The following is a 7990-nucleotide window of genomic DNA, read 5'->3' as shown; positions in this document are numbered from 1 at the left end:
GTCATTTAACTTTTTCTCTATTGACCTCATTTTTTGTAAGCTAGAAGGAAGGTTGAGATGTTTGATTGGATGGCAAGAACCCTTTACTCTTTATGAGAGCGGTTCTCAACCTGTGGGTCGCGACCCCTTTGGCGGTCGAACGACCCTTTCACAGGGGTTGCCTAAGACCATCCTGCATATCAGATATTTACATTATGATTCACAACAGTAGCAACATTACAGTTATGAAGTAGCAACGAAAATAATTTTATGGTTGGGTCACAACCTGAGTGAGGAACTGTATTTAAAGGGCCAGAAGGTTGAGAACCACTGCTTTATGAGGTGCTCTTCATATTGTTTCCCCTCAGGAAGAATACAATTTTAAATGTGAAACACATACTATTAATTCTTAAATGAATAATATCGGGTTGACCCAGTATCAGTGATCACTGAAATTTCAAGTGTCCTCCAGACTTCTTTATTATAAAGTCCATTTTTAGATTAACAGGCATTATGTGAGGTGGAGACTTTGGGACTTTTTGGAGGAGAACACACAAGTTACAAATCCATTCACCTACATGGACTGAGTAATCGTCTGGATCATTCTGGTACCTACTTGCTTCGGATGCTTCACTAAACTAAATACTAGCGTTATTCAAAGAACAGCACAATTCTGGTCTCTGTGGAGCTTGGGCCACTTTAGAGTTCCTGTGCATAATTTTGGTAAAAGCAGTGATGCATTCTACAAGTTCCTGTGGTGTATGTTTTTAAAGAATATGTTTTTATTGATTTTTATAGAGAGAGGAAGGAAGAGGGAGAGAGAGGCAGAAACATCAATGATGAGAGAAAATCATTGATTGGTTGCGTCCTGCACGCCTCCCCACTGGGGATCAAACCTGGAACTCCCGCATGTGCCCTGACCGGGAATCAAACCAGTGGCCTCTTGGTGCATGGGATGACACACAACCAACTGAGCCACACTGGTTGGGCTTGTGATGTGTATTTTAAGAAGATTTGATAAAATGCAGGAGGAGTTTTCTATATTTAGCTGGGCATACTTGATCTAAACTCCTAGTTCCGTTCTATTAATAGAAACAAAGCGAGAATATGCGTGGTGAGCCGGCATGGCCATGGCATGCTCAGCCCCAGGGCGCCTTATGTGCCATGCCAGCTCAGCCTGGTTCAGTGACCCTGAGTGGGGGTGGTGAAAGGCTTAGAAAAGACAGACAAGAGTATAAAAGCTGGGTCTCGGTGGGACACTGCTCCCCTGATGGAGAGACAGCGCCCACGCCCACAGCCGTGTCTTTATTTTATAGCTGATGCCACGAGGGAGAGTAAGGGCGTGATCAAATGTTTACAACATGCTCGTAGTTTTCAATCCTCCTCAACTACATGCACCTGAACTCTGTCAAGCCTACATCACTCAGGCACGTGAGGCCACGTGTTTGGACCATAGGTTCAAGCTTACAACTACAAGCTATTGGCTATAATTGTGCTGGGAGGGCTCTGCCCTCCAAGCTGGGACTTGCACGTGGCAATGAGAGGACTGTGCCCTCTCCTCAGTCCAAGGCTTGAACCTGTCCAAACACTGTAGCCATGCCCCACAAATATGTAATAGTGTATATGACCTCTGCCTGTGGTAATTTTGACTCTGACTAATAGCATAGATGTCTATGAGTGTGAGCTCATCCATTTAAGCTCATACACTCTGCTAGGCAAGAGCTATGTCAAGTTTACTCTGTTTAACAATGACCACTTCAACTCCCACAGAGAACTCTCCAAGGATATCATCTATTCCACAGACAAACGTAGTGTTCTAAACAAACAGCCTGTATCCCCACTTCTCAAAACACAGTTTTTAGTAAGGCAGTCTAAGTCAGTGGGGGGCATCAATGGTTTTGCTATCAGACAAAGTGGGAGGGGGAGCTTTTCCCCACTGAGTGCTAGGGGTGGAGTCCTTATGATATCTTAAGAAAAAGGATTTTCTGAGACTTGCATGGCAGAACGAGTGATTTTTATTTGCGTTTCCAAAGTCCCATTTCTCTTAGTCCAGTCATAGAAGTGTAGCTGGGGTTTCAGTAAAGCTGAAGCAAAGCCACTGTCTAGAGTTTCCTTTCCATGTTGGATCTGGTCCAGTACAGCATCAGGCTAGCTGCAGTCCATGAGTTCATTGCATGTGGGGCTCTGCATGTGGAGGGGTTGGCCATGTGGGCAAATGCAAGGGAGCCCCACAAGCCACAGTCACACAAGTCCCAAGAGTCCCAAGAGCAGCAAGAGGAACCAAGGGAGCACAAGAGTGTGTGTTCCTTTGTTTAGGGAATTAATATCCCAAATTTCCGTGTGCTTGCAGCAGCCACACCCATTCTAGCCAATGACCTTTTTTCTCAGATGTAACCAACAGCACCCTCCTATGTCACCCCAGCTTTACTGGGCATACATCTATCTCCCCTTTGTTGGACCACTAGGGAGTGTAAAGCAGCTTCCTGGTAAAGCTGTCCAAATGACATGCCCATAATATCTGGCCTTCCCTTTGCTCCTTTCCTGTCATTAATAACTAGTTAATTACAACATATCAGTTTTTGTTTACATCAGCAAATTAGTGTTTGCTCTCGACCTTGCCAGTTGATGTGAATTTCATCAGAGTCAGCATTCTAAGAGTCCAAAACAGAAGTTGCAAGACAGAAGTTCTATAGCATTTTCTCATATTCTACTAGAGGCCGGGTGCATGAAAATTCATGCACTGGTGGGGGGTCCCTCAGTCCGTCCTGCATGTGGCTCCCTTTCACAGTCCGGGATCCCTCAGGGGATGTCCTGGATCCCTTTCACAGTCCGGGATCCCTCAGGGGATGTCCTACTGATGGATTAGGCCTGCTCCCCACGGCCTAAACTGAAGTCTGGCCTCCCTCTGTGGGCCAGGCTGATCAGGGGAAGGCGCTGCCCCCATCACCCCACTGCTGCTGCCACTGCCAGCCGCCAGGGCTCACAGCTGCCTGAGCTCCGGGCCTCACAGCTGCCTGAGTCCACAGCTGCCGTGAGCCCAGGGCCTTGCAGCCGCTGTGGCTTGGTCCGGATAGACATTGGGAAGACGTCCACCCTAATTAGCATGTTACCCTTTTATTAGTATAGATTGGTTAAATGCAAGCATAGGTTCAAAGGGAGGGGATCTGGCAAGGACATGGTCACCAGCAGATGAGGATTACTAGGGGCAGGGGACAGGGCATATATTGAAAGGAGCTACCGGGCCAAATGCAAACACAGAAGTATAGTATTGATCACCCTGGTCCTTTCCTCAAAATCATGTGGGTCTGGGTCATCTGTTTAATGTCAAGCCTAATCATAATCACTATCCCCAGTTGTGACCCACACATTTGCTTCGACTGTTAACATGGCCCACCGTTTCTTTTTGCTGAGAGATTCCTTGGTTCACCACTTCTTCCTTATCAGCACCTTTTTTTTTTTTTTTTTTTTTCTGCAAAGGGAAAAGAATAGGAAAGTGAAATATGCATTTAAAAATCACGTATGGTAATTTGAAAGTTCTCTGAAAATAACAGAGGTGCATGTAAGGGCTAAAATGGGTGTACAACAGAACTGTGGTTAGATAGTAGCCGTGTAAGTGCAGGCCCTGGACTTAGTTGGCACCATATAAATAATCAAATCTAAATCATGATTGTGAGTCTTTTCCTGGTTCCAGCCACAGCTGGTAGCTGTGCCCATTACAAAGGGTAAAGTGATTGCTGCCTGCTGATGCCTTTATCACAGCCTTTCCTTACCCCACCTTGGCTAAGTAAAGAAAACCTCTCTAAGCAAAGAAAACCCACTGATAAGAAAGCGAGGCAGGCCCCATTGCAAATAGATGAATATATGGAAAAATTTGGAAGGATGCTGAAGGATATTGATATTATGTCTTACAAATTCTGTATTTTTATTTTAGAAAAATTATATTCCAAAACCTGTTTTTAAAATGTTTTGAATGTCCCATGAATGACTAGTGGGTATGTGTGCTTATGCCTGCCCAGGCCTCCCTAGAATGCAAAACAGAGCCATGGACAGCAGTTTGGGGGTAAGAAACCCTCCCCTGAAAAATGAATGTGAAGAAAAGATCTAAAACCTTTAAGACACTTCCTCTGAGGCAGTCTCCTTGTTCTTTGTGTAGCATTTATTAGCCTGTGATTCATCTCCTGCTGGAGAGCAAACTATCCCATTTATTAAAAATATCAATGCACCCGCCCTGTCCCCGCCTCCACTTCCCAGGCCATAGCTGCAGCCACAGCCCCTGTCTGTCGCAGGATTCAGGAGCTGAAAGGCCATGGATTTCGCGGGAGGAGCGGGAGGCTGGGCCCGCGCTGCCAGGTGCCAAGCGCAGGTGCGATGCGAGGCTGCTGGCATCGTTGGATGGAGACTGGTAGGTGGACCACGGGGCACACAGGACCCGCCCCAAGGCGCCCACGTGCTCACACCTGACGGCAAACAATCTTGAGTTCTTGCTTCGAGCCAGGGCACCGACCCAGAAATAGAGACGGGGGTGGAGGGGCGTCGCCGGTTCTGCCGGCCCCAGCTCTCAGAAACGCCGCTGGCTGCGGCTTTCCGAAGGCGGGGAGAAAGCTGCCAGACTAAGGGTCTTAGCCCTGCCGCCTTCTGGGCTCGCTGCCCTCATCAGGACCCAACCAGGGTGCTGTGGGAGATCCTCCGAACTGAGGGCGAACATTTGGCTTCCACAACTGCAGGGTTTACAGAGATTATCTGTAGAGAGCTGCAACCTAAAGAAAGGTGAGAGAAGAGTAGAATTCAAGAGTTTGGGAGATGAAAGCATGCTGTCTTGGGCAGGCTTTTGGCATTTCACTGGTTGCATTACAAGGAGGATCTCGGTGAGCTTTTTGCTGCCCTTTTACATTGGGAAAGGAATAGATGGGGGGAGAGAGAGACTGCTTTATGATTTCTTTCAGCATGCTCTCAGAACCTAGCGGAATAACAGTAGCAAATGGAACATGTTTTAGAACACTGGTTATGTGCACTTCTGGGGACCTTATCTCACTTTTAACTGTAATAATGGCTGAGTCGAGAAGGTATTATCCTACATTTACAGGGAACTCATACAACTTAACAAAAGGAAGATAAACAACCCAATCAAAAAATGGGCAACAGACCTAAATAGGTACTTTTCGAAAGAAGACAGAAGGAAGGCCAAGAGACATATGAAAACATGCTCAAAGTCACTAATCATCCGAGAGATGCAAATCAAAACGACAATGCGGTACCATCTCATACCTGTCAGAATGGCTATCATCAACAAATCAACAAATGACAAGTGCTGGTGAGGATGCAGAGAAAAAGGAACCCTCGTGCACTGCTGGTGGGAATGTAGACTGGTGCAGCCACTGTGGAGAACAGTATGCAGTTTCCTCAAAAAAAAAACCTAAAAATGGAACTCCCATTTGACCCAGTGATCCCACTTCTACAAATATATCCCAAGAAACTAGAAACACCAGTCAGAAAGGATATATTCATCCCTATGTTCATAGCAGCACAATTCACCATAGCTAAGATTTGGAAACATAAATGCACATCAGTAGATGAGTGGATTAAAAAATTTGGTACATATACACAATGGAATACTATGCTGCGGTAAAAAAGAATGAATTCTTACCATTTGCAGCAGCATGGATGGAACTGGAGAGCATTATGCTAAGAGAAATAAGCCAGTCAGAGAGAGAGAGAAATATCACATGATCTCATTCATTTGTGGAATATAATGAACAACATAAACTAATGAACAAAAACAGATATAGAGACAGAGAAGCATCGATCAGACAGTCAAACCTCAGAGGGAAGGTAGGGGAGGGTGGGGGTAAGGGGAAGAGATCAACCAAAGGACTTGTATGCATGCATATAAGCGTAACCAGTGGACACAGGCATCAGGGGGGTGAGGGCATGAGTGTGGGGGGGGGAGCAATGGGGGGATAAGGACACATATGTAATACCTTAATCAATAAAGGGGAAAAAAGAAGGTATTATCCTATTTTGCAGGTGAGAAAGATGAGGCTCAAGGTCTTAACGTCAACAAATGATGAAACCTGATTGAGATGCAACTCCAAGGCCAGCATGGTCTGCCACACTGGTGGATGGTCAGTGTGCCTGAAAAGGCCTAGAACACACTGGTTGAGTGACTGTAGGACTGAAGAAACAAAATCTTGGACTCTCACTCATAAGTCTTCAGTTATTTTGTGTCCTCAGCAGCTTCTCTTCCCTTCAACCCTAAATGAAAGATCAAAGGATACAAATTTATGATTTTTACAAGATTGTTACTTTGATAATTACCAGTGTACCTTGGCTAAAACTGTTTCAATTATGCAAGCCCAATAAGTTCTCCAGATCTGGCTTACAGCCATATGGCTATGTTGACAATTGTGTGTCTTCAAAATTTACTAAGAGTAAATTTTCAGTGTACTCAACATGAAGGAAAATGGCTAAGATAGTAAGTGATGGATATGTTGGCTCGCTTGGTTGTGAATATTTCATAATTTATATGTGTAGTGAGTCATGAGATTGTATACCTTAAATATATACAATTTTTAATTGTTATACCTCCGTGGGGGAAAGGACTTTAAAAGATATCAATGTAATATTTCTCACAATTCTGAGGCTTGGTTGGGTGGTTCTACTGTGGTTTTGTCTGAACTACTCACACAGTTATATTCAGCTGTAGAAGGAGTCAGCAAAATTATCTGTTAAGGGACAGATAATGCATATTTTAGGCTTTATGTCTATTGCATATTCTTTTATTTATTTTAATTAAAAATTTTGTCTTTAATTGCAGTTTACATTCAGTATTATTTTGTATTCATTTAGGTGTACAACATAGTGGTTAGATAATCATATACTTTACTCCCCACCCCATATTTCCAGTTCTCACCTGGCACCATTGGCTGTATTCCCAATACTGTACTTTCCGTCCCCGTGACTATATTTTTTAGTCGTTATTGTTGAGAGTATTACAGATGTCCTCCATTTCTCCCGCATTGCCCCCATCTACCGAATTCCCACCCCACCCCATCCCAGGCCTCCACCATACCATTGTCTGTGTCTATGGATTATGCATGTATGCATACAAGTTCCTTGGTTATTCTCTGCACACACACCCCCCCCCCCTTCTCTCTGGGATTCACCTCTGGACCTATTTTGTTCATCAGTTTATTTTGTTCATTAGATTCCATATATTAGTGATATCATGTGATACGTGTGTTTCTTTGACTGGCTTATTTCACTTAAGATAATACTCTCTAGGTTCCTCCATACTGCTTTCTCCAAGGGTAAGAGATCCTTCTTTTTTACATAGTATTCCTTGTGTAAATGTATCTCAGCTTTTTCGTTGTTCTTAATCCTTACCACAAGATATTTTTTCCATTAATACTTAGAGAGAGTGGAAGGGATGGAGGGAGAGAAGGAGGGAGGGAGGGAAGAAGAGAGAGATTGGTTGCTTCCCCCATGAGCCCCTATCAGGGCTGAGGATCGAACCTGCAACCCAGGTACCTGCCCTTGACCAGGACTTAAACCCCAAACCCTTTTGTGTGCAGGCCACTGAGCATACCGGCCAGGGCTGTACCGAAGCTTCTCTATCCACTCATTTACTGATGTGCACTTGGGCTGTGTCCAGATCTTCGCTATTGTGAAAAGCGCTGCTCTGAACATAAGGGTGCATATATTCTTTCTTATTGATGTTTTGGGATTCTTAGGATGTATTCCTAAAAGTAGAATCACTGGGTCAAAACAAGAGTTCAGTTTTTAATTTTTTGAGGAAATTCCATACTGTTTTCCACAGGGAATACACCTGTCTATATTCCCACCAGTAGTGCACTAAGGTTCCCTTTTCTCTACATCCTCGCCAGCACTTATTTGTTGATTTATTGATGGTAGCCAGTCTGGCAGGTGTAAGATGGTACCTCATTGTCGTTTTGATTTGCATCTCTCTGATGATTAGTGACTTTGAGCACTTTTTCATATGTCCTTTTTGGAG

The sequence above is a fragment of the Myotis myotis genome, unplaced genomic scaffold (assembly GCF_014108235.1).
Source record: "Myotis myotis isolate mMyoMyo1 unplaced genomic scaffold, mMyoMyo1.p scaffold_m19_p_2, whole genome shotgun sequence".
Taxonomy (NCBI): Eukaryota; Metazoa; Chordata; class Mammalia; order Chiroptera; family Vespertilionidae; genus Myotis; species Myotis myotis.
Note: the sequence above shows the minus strand (reverse complement) of the source record.